Here is a 13,375-nt window from a genome sequence, read left to right as displayed (position 1 = left end):
CAGGGAATAGGCCAAGCACTTTGCCTTATGCCTCTGACTTTATCCACTCAGGACACAGGCTTTGTGATTCAAAGACTGCCTGGGTAAAAAGCTAGTGAGATCTTATCTCAACAAAAAGCCAGATGTGATCCCAGCTACCACAGGAGGTTTAAGTAGAAGGAACATACACAATCCCCTATATAATAATAAGAAACTCTGCTTGAAAATATGTAACACAAAAATGTAGGGGGCTTGGCTTAGTTGGTAATCTGCCTGCCTAGCAAGTAAAAGCCCTGGGTCCAAACCCTTGTGTTGAAAAAAAAGGAAAAAAAAGTGGGGAAAGGAACCAGAAAGGCCACTTGCATTATTGGAATAGTTAACAGAAAACATTCATGACTCATTTTAAAGATGGTGAGGGAACTTTCCTCAGTAGTGAGTACTGAACTGGGGAGTTTAACATACATAAGAAAAGAGCTCAGGCTTAATTTAAATGTGAGAAGGAAAGTTGGGAAAGTAAAACAAAAGATCAGACTAAGTGTAAGAAGGGAAAATAACCAAAGGGAAATATAAAGGCCAGGGACACTGGCTACACTCACTGGATAAGATTCCTTCTCATGGTAGGCCAGGATGATAAGATAATAGAAGGCAGAAAAAGAAATTCCATTAGAATCAAGAGTGGTGGTGTTCTGCAGGTGGGGAATTTCACTAAACTGACCCAGCAGGGGTCTTGGTGACACTATAAGAAGCAGGACTAAGACAAAGCCAGGGTTAGGGATTAGCCACAGAGGACTGAGAGCAGTCTGACTCAGATTTCACCGAGCACTGGGCTGAATCTCCTACATATTTCCTATGTACTTAAGCATTGTTTTTCTCCTATGCTTCCATAGCATTTGTCATCAAGTTGATAGGAAGTTCATAAGTTTATGAGAAAAACATAAATTTATGAGAAAACCACACAGTATTCTGATTTTCTTAATTGTACCATGTGGACTCAAAACAAATCAGATCAAAAGTTAATCACCAAAACAATTGCAAAAAATGTTATATTAATGTACAGAAAGAGAAAGAAAGAGAGAGAGAGAGAGAGAGAGAGAGAGAGAGAGAGAGAGAGAGAGAGAGAGAAGCTAATTGCAATTGTTGCTTTTTTTAAGTTAGCATTTTATTGGTGAAAAAGTCTGATTTTTAAAAGTATATGCTCAAACTATTAAGTGGTGAAGAAGTCTAATATTTAGTTAAATTTTTCCATCATATTTTAAATTACTTTTTCTAATATCTTGAAATACAGTAAAGCTTTGCTTTTCTGCTAGTTCTCATCTGCTTCCAAGTTCCTTAATAGAAATTACTCTTCACAGGATAAGGATAACAAGAATTGAAGCAAAGATACAACTAATTGATCATCATCACTATCACTACTACTCTTATTAAATATTATTTTAATTGTGAATAATGGTGGAATAAATTGTGATGTAGCAGTACATATTACAATGTAAAATGGTAAAACAGTGTACTTTGTATTCTGATCTCTTTGTACATTAAAATGTTAAAATTTTTGGTTAACAAAGTGTGTGTGTGTGTGTGTGTGTGTGTGTGTGTGTGTTTTGCTAGCCTTTAGGCCTGAACTCAGGATACTCAGCATTGTCCTTGGGCTTTTTTCCTTGAGGCTAGAGCTCTGTCATTTGAGCCACAGCACCCCTTTCAGGCTTTTGTAACAAATTCAGGTGTTTGTGCCTGCTAGACAAGCACTCTGCCACTATGCCCAATTCCCAGCCCTATTTATATATTTTTTATGATTTTTTTTTACTATATTATACTTAAAAACATGAAGTGAACTGTGACTAGATAGAATTCCATTTGTTGTTTCTTTGAGTAACCAAGGTACATTGTAAATTTACTCTCATATTTCTTTTGGCTTCTTTTTTTTTTTTTTTTTCAAATGAAACTTGGCTTTCCATGTTGGGTCCTAAGAAAGAAAAAAGGACACTTAATTAGGAATGTTTTGGAATATACTAGCTGCATTAATTATTTTTTAAAAAAATAGATTTTAAGCCAGGCATGGCAACAGGTACCTGCAATGCTCATTGGTAACTGGAGGTCAAAAGACTGTATTCTGAGACCATCTCTGGCACAAGCTCAATAGCCTGTGTAAAAACAAGTGAAATGCTGGAGGTGTGGCTCAAGTGGTGGAGATTTGTTTACCAGGCACCAAGTTCTGAGTTCATTCTCTACTACCACCAAGACAAAGAAATGTTAATCATTTCAAATGGTTACATTTGCAATACTTACTCTTTTTTGTAAATTAACAAATATGATCAGGTTTGGGGTAAAACAAAGCTTTGAATTTCTATTTCCTGAAGCTGGTCAATTGGAAAGAAAATCTAGGGTAAAGCACTTACAAAAGATTTTCAGTTCTCTTTGGTAGCTTTTGAGATTTTTTTCTTTTACCTTTTTGCTTTCAAGTTCTGAAAACTTGATATCACTGAGACCTTGGCCGACATTTCCTCCCTAACTTTCATCAAAGTCCCAACCATCACACAGCATCTAGGAAAAGGTAATACTGGTCCCTCTCTCTCCACCTTGAGAATAATATTCTTCTCATTGCATTCAAGCTAGTGTTGCCAGGGCAAGCCACTAGGTTTTATTGTTCAAGCAATTTTGAAATTTCGTGGTTGATCTTTTCTCCACACTTTATTCCATTCATTTTTACTTAATTTACCTTCAAATAAATGAATTGTTGGAAGAAAGGCTATGCTTGAGAAAGAGGCTGAACTTCAGAATCTGCCTGTCCTGGATTTCAAATCCTGTTCCTAAACATTGTTTTGATGGTGAACCTGAACAAATTTCTCTTTCTCTGATGTTTTTAATCTCCTGATAATAAAATAAGACTAAGAATAATCTCAATCCTTCTCTCACAAGAAGTAAGCAGATAGGAATAAGAGTAAAATTCTAGGCTTATCTTGTCTCTTTCATCTTTAATGAGCCTGTTATCCATTCTATTAACATCTTCCCTCATCTAGCCTCAAAATTTGATTTAAATTTTATTCTTTTCACATCTAAGTCCAGCTTTCTTTTCTAGTACCAGATTCCTAAAATTTATTAATTGTTCCCTTTGGACAAAATCCTGTAAGTATAAACTTCTGAAATACTGTCCTAATTAGAAGGGATTTTTTTCATTAACTGGCAAAAATTTCATGTGAGTGCCTTTGGCCTCTGAAGTGGACCTGACTGGAGAAGGTAATCTGCACACTTAATCTTCAGCTGATGCGGCTGTAAATGAAAGCTGCAAAAGAACTCAGTACATGAACTTTTTGAAAAACTATAAATACCCATATGTAAAAATATTAGAGCAGCCCCTGAGGAAATAGTTTCTGTTATTTTACTTAATACTCTTTAAACTAAGTAATCTTAAATTGAGTCAAGATCCAGAATGCATCGACAAGTTAGCAGTTCTTCTTATGGTACATGTACTCATTTCAGACAAAAATTTACTTTATCCATGGAGTGACTGTGCATTTAGTAGTTTCTTATGAATTCACTGTCACAGAACACAGCACTCAAATTGAAAAGAGGGAAAAATTCGCTATGAATTTCCATTTCCCATTTCCCAATGAATTATTGGTTAATGAAGCATTTTTTTCAGAGAGGAATAAAAATTGTGTTCAGATTCCATTTTACAAGAATAAGTTACATAAATTCAAAATAACCATCAAAATGGAAAAACTAACATATGATCTTAAATTATATGGAAATGGAAATTACATGAGATAGTATGTGATAAAAATGTGTGACTCTATAGACATAATGTTTTATTTAATAAATTAATATGTATCTATGACATACAAACCCTCAGCCTAATTTTAATTATGTTCTAAAATCTAAGCACCAGTGATTGTATATAGATATTCCCTTCTTAAATACTTGTTTGTTAAACACATCATTTGAAATATGATGTAAAAATCAATGTTAATAAATTCTTTAAATAAAAAAATTTTTAAAAAGAAAAACAACAAGGTCTGGGAGTCTTGCCTAGTGGTAAAGTGCTTGCCTCGTATGCATGAAGCCCTGGGTTTGATTCCTTGTTACCACATATAACCAGGCCTTGAGTTCAAGCCCCAGGACTGGCAAGACATAAAAATAAAATAATTACAAGAAGAAGAAGATCTACAAAAAACAGCACCCCATTTCAAGACTTGCTATTAAGATACAGAAATGAAGGTACTTTCTATATAGGTATCAGCATATCAATCGATTCAGCTCAATAGATACATACCTCAGTCTGTTTAGGTTACAGAAAAAAAAAAAGGACTCGGTGGCTCTAACTATATAAATTCATTTTTCACTCTTTCAAAGACAAGAAAGCCCAACAATAAACTACAAAGAGATTTGGTGCTGGTCAAGACCTCCTTTATATTTATTTTTAAAACTTAAATAGTTGCACATAGGAATTTTTCTTTCAACACATCAAGATATGAGTACATCTTAACCACTGTCACCCCTTCCATGCTTTGTCTCCATCTCTACCAGAGTCCTTTCCCTGATTCTTAAATTTCAGGGATACCTGGATGTTTACGGTATCCTCACATAGTACAATAAACTCAAGGATCACATTTATTTATTTATTTTACTTTTTAAATATTTTAATGGCAATCTTTTTTCATTTTTTAAATTTTATGCTTACGTGGTACCAAGGAATCAAACCAGGACCTCATGCATTCAGGCAAGCACTTTACCAATAAGCCACATTCCCTGCTAGAGTCACTTTTATACTGTCCTTATTCAGTAGTTGGAGTTCTTATGACCTGATCACTTCTCAAGGTCCTACTGATACATTAAGGCTTTCGTCCTTGCATAGAGTAGGTGGGGAAAAGACAAAGGCCATAACATAGCCCAGGAACTAAGCCATCTGTAATGGTTGATGGTTACTAAAGATGCCCAACCATTCTACAGGTGCAAGAGTTCTTGACCAATCAGATATCAATGAAGAAAAATATATCTTACCTGATAATATGAAGAAAATGCTAAGTTGAAATTGATTATAGATTTAAAAAAGAAAAATATAAAAGCATAAAATCTTTCTCGAATAAAATATAAAACCCAAAGCAAGGACACTGGTTAACACCAAAAAAATGGAGTCAATAAGTTAGAGTTCATCAATTTTATGAAGAACAGCTTATCAAATATTTTTCTAGTCTCTGAGTTTGAACTCAGGGCCTGGGAGCTGTTCTTGGGCTTTCTAAGGCTAGAGCTCTACTACTTGAACCACAGCAATTTTTCTGGCGTTTCCTAAGTATGTGGTACTGTAGACTAAAACCGAGGTTTTGCGCATGCTAAGCAAGCACTCTACCACTAGGCCAAACTCCCAGGCCTTATCAAAGATTTTTAAAAAACCCTGTTTATACATATATGAAACAAAAAAGTAAACAAATTTTAACAGAAATTAGTTGCAAAAAGAAAAAGATTAGAATTTTCTATTTAGAATATACAAAATACTCCATAAATCAATTACATACACAACTAAACTTAATTAAAGTTGATCAGACATTTCAGCCTAAAGTGATAGATGTATTCCAATAGATTTTCAAATATGCTTCCCAGCAATAGTGAAAATTAAAGTAGTAATATATTCATTCACAAGTGTACACAATTAAAAAGACAACCCATGCCAAATATTTGTGTTGAAATTGAAATTAACTCACGGAGAATAAAGCTGCAAATTGAAAATGATAAATTGAGCTAAATATATTTTACCATATGATGTAGTAGTTTCAGTCCTAGCTACTGACATGAAGAACTGCAAACATATACCTATTTTTTCATATATTTTTATTGTAGTTAATAAAAGGGTTACATCATATTCACCAGATAATAGGTGCATTACTTCACATACATTGATACCTTTTCTCATGTATTGGTCCCCATTTCCCTCCCCCCACCACACCATCTTGGTTTTCCCCCCTTCCCTATCCAATTTCAAATAACCAGATACACATATATGCAATATATCAGATAACCAGGTGAGATACTGTAACAATATGAGATAACCAAGAGACAGCAAAAGAGATGAGAGATAACATAGTACATTAAGGACAACAATCAATCATTATATGGCTTTTGTTTCTATATCCTGGAGGTCCTTTCAGTTAGCATCATTCTATATGGTATTTAGGTTTTTTTCTATTGTAAATCTCTGCTAGGTGAGCCCAAGGTTTCTACTGATTAGGACAAATGAGGGAAACCATTGAGCCTACGTTCCTTTGAGTTCCTTTGAGTCTGGCTTAGTTCACTTAATATGATTTTTTCTAAGTCATTCTTTCTGACCGCAGCATAGAATTCCATTGTGTATAAATACCACATCTTGTTGATCCACTCATCAAGTGAAGGGAATCTGAGTTGGTTCCATATCTTGGCTATGGTAAATAGTGCTGCAGTGAACATCGTTGTGCTAGTGGATTTAGTATGTCCTTGTTTCGGGACGATTGGGTAAATGCCAAGTAGAATAATACCAGCTAAGTACCTCAAGAACTGTCAAGTCATAGGCCCTAATGAAAGTTTTTAAAAACGGCAAGAACTAGTAAATATTTTTCAAGCCTAAATCTCAATATCAATAGACTTAACTCTCCAATTAAACAGCATAGACTTTCTAGTTGGATGAAAATGCAAGATCCATTGTTCTGCTGTCTTCAAGAGACACATCTTGCCCCAAAAATCAAACATTTTTTGAAAGTGAGAGGTTGGAACAACGTTTATCAAGCTGACGGCCCCCATAAATAGGCTGGAGTTGCCATCCTCATATCAGATAAAATGGACTTCAAACTAAAATTAGTGAGAAAAGACAAACATACCTATTTAAAAATTTGTACAGAAATATTTATAGCAGTGTTATACACATTAGCCAAAAGCTTGACATGACCCAGATGTACAATCTGTGAATGAAGAAACAAATGGCAACATAAGTATAGAATGGAATAGTATTTACCCCTAATAAACAATTGCTGGCCTATGGCTATGACTCACTAGAGATTTGCCTAGTAAGCATGAGCCTCTCAGTTTAAATCCCAACACTGGGGTAGTGTGAGGGACTGAATAAATTGCTAACATAGACAATACATAGATTAATTTCAAGAACCATTATGTTGTATGAAAAGTTGTCACAGAAAGTACATACTGCAAGATTTCAATTATATCATTTATAGACAATGTTAGAAAAATGCAAAGAAATTCAGAGAACAATTGCCTGGAGGTAAGAGCATGGAAGGGAACAGAAGGAAAATGTAGAAGGTTATAAAATACTCATAGTCCTGATGTCAGTTATCCTTTTTTTTTTTTTGCCAGTCCTGGGCCTTGAACTCTGGGCTTTAGCACTGTCCTTTCTCAAAGTTAGCGCTCTATCACTTGAGCCACAGCTCTACTTAGGACTTTTTTCTATGTATGTGGTATCAAGGAATCAAACCAGGATCCTCATGCATGCAAGGCAAGAACTCACCACTAGGCAAAACTCACAGCCAGCAGTTATTCTTTTATGAGGATGTATCTATCTCAAACATATCCAACTGAACATTTATTGTATGCCATTTATAAATTATAGATCCAGAGAGTTGACAAAGTTTAGAAAAGGACATTCTGAAATGTTAAATTCATTTATGGGGTACAAAATGAGGTGATAGATGCATATATAGCTGAATGATTAAATCCAAATATTTAACATCCTTATTCAGATGCTTTCTGTACAGTTTTGAAATATGAGACATGCTGCTACTATCATTTTACCCCATAATAGATGCAAACAAATCTTCTGCTTGCCTAAAACTTTAAAGAAACTTTAACCCTCTTGGTAACACTTTTTGTTTTATTAATCCTGTTTTGCAATATAGTCCAAATATTTCCCAGGAAAATTTCTTTCAAATATTAGATCTTCTTAGTTTAAAACACTAGAAGTCAGCCATCATAATACCTTGATATTTTAATGCTTACCATAGGTACATTTTATTGGAAATATTTCATACTATGCAAGACTTTGTTCTTAAAGCTAAATTATTGAAGGCTGTATATGATAAACCTATGGCCAGATTATACATAATGATGAAAAGGTAAAGCCATTTCCTCTAAAAACCAGGAATAAGACAAGGATGTCAATTGTTTCCACTCCTCTTTAATATATAATTAGAAATCTTAGAGCAGTAAGGAACAATGCAACATTAAGAGGACCCAAATAGGGAAATATGAAGTAAAATTTTCTCTCTTTTCAGATGACATAATTCTGTATTACAAAACCCTATAAACTCAACTTCCAAGTTACTCGAGCTGATCCAAAACTTTAACAAAGAAGCGGGGTATTAAATTAACCCTCAAAAAACCAATGGCTTGATTCACTTAATATGATTTTTTTCTAAGTGTTTCCTTTCCTTATAAATGGGGCAATGTCATTCTTATGGCAGATTAGATTTCCATCATGTAAATGTACCGTTCATCTACTGAGGGTCATCTGGGTTGGTTCCATATCGTAGCCATGGTGAAGAATGCTGTGATGAAGATAGTTGTGCTGGTAGGTTTAGTATGGCCTTGTTTCTGGATATTTGGGAAGATTCCCAGAAGTAGGTCATAGGGGAGCTCTAAGTTCAGTCTCTGAGGAACCTCCCTATTGCTTTCCAGAATGGTTGAACAAGTTTACACTCCCACCAACAGTGTAGTAGCGATTCCTCCTGGCCACATCCCCAACAGCATCTGTTGTTATTAGATTGCTGGATCATGGTCATTCTAACTGGGGTGAGGTGAAATCTCAAAGTTGTTTTAAGTTTCATTTCTTTTATGTCTAGAGAGGTAGAGCATTTCTTCATGTGATTATTGACCATTTCACAGAAGTCTCTTGCAAAGTCTTTAGTCCACCTTTTAATGTGATCGTGGTTTTCCATTATGATTGTTGTTCTTAATGCACTGTGTGAAGTTATTTCTTATTTCTTCTTATCTCCTTAAGGTTTATCTCATGTTGTTATTGTATCTGACTTTGGTACCTGGGTATATTGTATATATGTTTATTTGTGTATTTGAAAACAGGAAAGTAAGGGAAAAACAAGATGAGTGGAGGAGTGGAGGGAAGAAAAGTGGGAGAAAAACAAGGGAAGGGGTAAACATGTTCAAGAAGTAATGTATCCACTACCTGATGAATGTAAGTGCAACCCCTGTGTACATCACCCCAACAATAAAAAAAAAAAAACAATTAAAAAAATGACTTTCCTGTCGGCCAACAAAGAGAAGAGCGAGGCTGATATCAGGAGGGAAATCACTTTTGTAGTAGACTAAAACATGAAAATACCTAGGAATCAACTTAACCAAAGAGATAAAGGACCTTTATGGTGAGTACTTTAAAAACCTGAAAAAGGAATTTAAAACAGAATGAAGGAAGTGGAAAAAAAACCTCCCATTCTCCAGGATTGTGAGGATTGACATCAAGAAAATGATAATCTGCCAAAGGCTATGTACAAATGCAAAGCAATACCCATCAAAAATCCCAACATCATTCTGTAATGGTATAGAGGAAGCAAGCCAAAAATTCATATGAAATGAGTGATTCAATTTTTTGAGTTGTTGATATATTCCATCCCATTAAAAAATGGGCCAAAGACTCAAAGAGAGTCTTCTCTGAAGAAGAAACAAAAATGGCCTATAGACACATGAAGAAATGCTCAACATCTCTGGTCATAAAAGAAATGCAAATCAAAACAACTTTAAGATTCCACCTCACTCCAATGGCCAGGATCAGGAAAACGAATAATAACAGATGCTGGAGGGGATGTGGCCAGGAGGGATCACTACTACACTGTTGGTGGGAGTGCAAACTTGTTCAACCACTATGGAAAGCAGTATGGCAGTGCCTCAAATGGCTAAACATAGAACTCCCCTATGACCCAGCAATTCCACTACTTAGCATTTACCCAACCATCCAGAAACAAGGGCATACTAAATCCACCAGCACAACAATGTTCGTTGCAGCATTATTCACCATAGCAAAGATATGGAACCAACCTAGATATCCCTCAGTTGATGAGTGGATCAACAAGTTGTGGTATTTGTACACAATGGAATTCTATGCTGCTGTCAGAAAAAAACGACATCGACCCATTTGTTAGGAAATGGAAAGACTTAGAAAAAAATCATATTAAGTGAAGTAAGCCAGACTCAAAGGAACTTAGGCTCAATGGTTTCCCTCATTTGTCATAATCAGTAGAAACCTTGGGCTCTACTAGCAGAGATCTGCAATAGAGCAAAACCTTGATACATAAGGCCATATAGTATGAAGCTAATTGAAAGGACCTCCAGAATACTGAAACAAAAGCCATATAATGAATGATCATTGTCCTTAATGTATTATGTTGTCTCTCATCTCCTTTGCTGTCCCTTGGGTATCTCATATTGTTACAGTACCTCACTTTGTTATCTGATATATTGAATTTATTTTATTTGGTTATTTGAATTGGATAGGGAAGGGGGGGAAACCAAGATGGGGGAGGGGGAGCGGTGGGGGGGAGGGTAAAGGGTACCAAGACATGTGAAACGGTATCAATGTATGTGAATTAATGCACCTTCTATATGGCAAATATCATGTAACCCTTTTATTAATTACAATAAAAAATATTAAAAAATTCATATGAAATGATACAGTACCATGTCAGAATTAGTTAAAAATTTGTAGAAAAGTTAGATCCTTATATGTCATCTTGTACAAGAATTAATTCTGAATGAATCAAAGACCTCAAGGTAAAAGCACATGCACTGAAAATATTACAGGAAGGAAAAGGAGAAACACTATGACTCCTTGGCAAAGGTCAAAACTTTATAATGGCCCAGAAACACAACAAATCAAAGAAAGGTTGGACAAATGGGACTGCATTAAGCTGCAGAGCTTCTGCATGGCAAAGGACATATTTAGGAAGGTAGAAATAGAAAGCCCACAGATTGGGAGAAGATTTTCACTAGCCATACAACAGACAAGGGCCTCCTATCTAAAAATATACTTAGAACTCAGAATATTAAGTCCCCCCAAACCAACCCTCAAACAAACAACCATCCCATTGTTGGTGGGAGTGTAAGCGTGTTCAATTCCTTGGCACCACATACATAGACAAAGCCAGAAGTGGTGCTGTGGCTGAAGTGATAGAGCTCTAGCCTTGAGAAAGCCCAAGTACAGTGCTCAGGCCCTGAGTTTAAACCTAGGACTGGCAAAAAAATAATAATGAATAAAAATAAATAATTATACATATACATAACTGCATAATACATATACCCACACAAACATGTACACTTTATTAAAATTTTTCATTATTTTCAAATACTTCCTATTTACAATTTTACTATTTAATAGTTTGTTAAGTATATCTGGGGCTCCATGATAGATTGAATAATGCTTTTGAGGTCCACTACTCAGTAGCCCAAAATTATTTCACAAATATTTATAATTATGTCTTCAAGGGTCTTGTCATACGTCAGAATCAGTCTACAATGTGCTACATGATGGTGATACAAATTGCAGAGCAATTTAGAGAGTAACTTATGAGATAAAAATATTAGACTATGGTAAGTGAAATGAAGACAGCAGCAATTTTAAAAGGGATGATCACTGTATGATTTATTGAGAATGTAAGCTATGAGCACAGCCTTCAGGGAAATTAGAGTTGTCTGAGGAAATGGCTGAGCTAACAGAAGGTAGAAGGAAACATCTGTGTTGAATGTGAGGTTGTGGGCTTATATGCTTGATGATCAGCATATATCCCCGGGTGACTAAAGTAGAATGAGTAAGGGAGAGGGAAGAGGATTATCTAGGTAATAGAACTGATTGACAAAGGTGTCTTCTGGTTATGTAGAGCTTTTGTGATGCTGTGCAGTCATGGTGTTTTTCTTAAGGAAACAAGTCACCAGAAACAATATGATCTGGCATTGTTTAAGGAAGACCACTAGTTCTGTATAAGATTAGATGAAATGTAGAGGCTAAGGTAGAAGTTAAATAATCAACTGAAATCAATTCAATAGTCCAAGTAAATGATATGATTATGATGTCTGCTATAATCAATTACTTCAAACTCGGTGGGTTAAAAAATCACAAAATGGTTCTTACCAACCAGAGTTTATTATTCTGAACTTGTGATGTCAGCAGGGCCTATTCTTTTAAGTCTCTAGGGAAGAATTGTTTTTTTCTTCTTGCAGCTTCCAGTTGGTCTCTCTCCTTCTCTCCCTCCCTCCAGAACCTTTCTTTGTATTGTTTAATGAAGTAATCAGAATTGTCTGGGAAAAAAATGCATGTTAGAAGTGAAAGAAAATTTTCCAAGTTTCAATGACACCTTACGTATTAATCTTCTCTCCTGTGCTAATAAAGTTACCACTCAAATATTTTTTTGGCTTTCTAAATTCTATTGTCATTGGATCCTTTTCAGTCATTTTCCTCTGGGTTGTGATTTGAAAAACAGCAGTAACTAGTTAAGAATTATGGAGAGATGTGCATATAATCTGCCATCTATATACAGAAATTTTCTTTAGGGATATATCTAGGTTTAAAAAATGGTGAAAATTCACTGGTTAACTGCTACTCTACAAAAAATATGGTGAAAATTATATATTTTCAGGACCTACATTTAGAAAAAAATTATATATACAAAATGAGATACAGGAGAACCAGGAATTTCGCCTTGTGATAGAGTGCTTACCTACCATGCATGAAGACTGGGTTTGACCCCTGGGTGGTATATACATAGAAAAAGCTGGAAGTGGTACAGTGGCTCCAGTGGTAGAGCTCTAGCCTTGAGACTACTCAAGGACAATGCTCAGGCCCTGAGTTCAAGTCCCAAGATTGGACAAAACAATAGACACAGGAGAAATACTGTCCTTCTGTCAGTTAGCTTTCTATAATTGAAACAAATATCTATGATAATTGGCTTTTTTTTTTTTAAAAAAGGAAAAGTATACTTGGGCTCAAGTCATGCTAATTGCTTTTGGACCTCCTATGAGGCAATAAGGCAGAACAGTATGAAATGTTCATACAAGGCCCAACTCTTATGGTAGTTGGCAAGAGAGAGAAAGGATCATAGTACCATAGTATCCTTTTAGGGTAGGTTCTCAATGACATAAAACCTACCTGTAGACTTTTTCTATTAAAGGATCTGTCATCTGCCAATTGGGTCAATCTCAGGACCAAGTTATAGTGTCCTTCAGAGAACATTCTCCGATAGTATTATGTCATTTGTAAGATTCAAAATTTCAGGTTTATTTCTACATATATCATTCACTTTAAGATGCTTACTTAAAATCCTGCTTGATGCTTTCTAGTAAAATTTTCTCTAAACTTAATTCAGTAAGAAGTTTAAAAACTTCTTAGAAGTTGATAGTATAGCACTATTGTGAATAAAATACAACA

The sequence above is a fragment of the Megascapheus bottae genome, chromosome 12, assembly GCF_031878675.1.
Source record: "Megascapheus bottae isolate mThoBot1 chromosome 12, mThoBot2.hap1, whole genome shotgun sequence".
Classification (NCBI taxonomy): domain Eukaryota; kingdom Metazoa; phylum Chordata; class Mammalia; order Rodentia; family Geomyidae; genus Megascapheus; species Megascapheus bottae.
Note: the sequence above shows the minus strand (reverse complement) of the source record.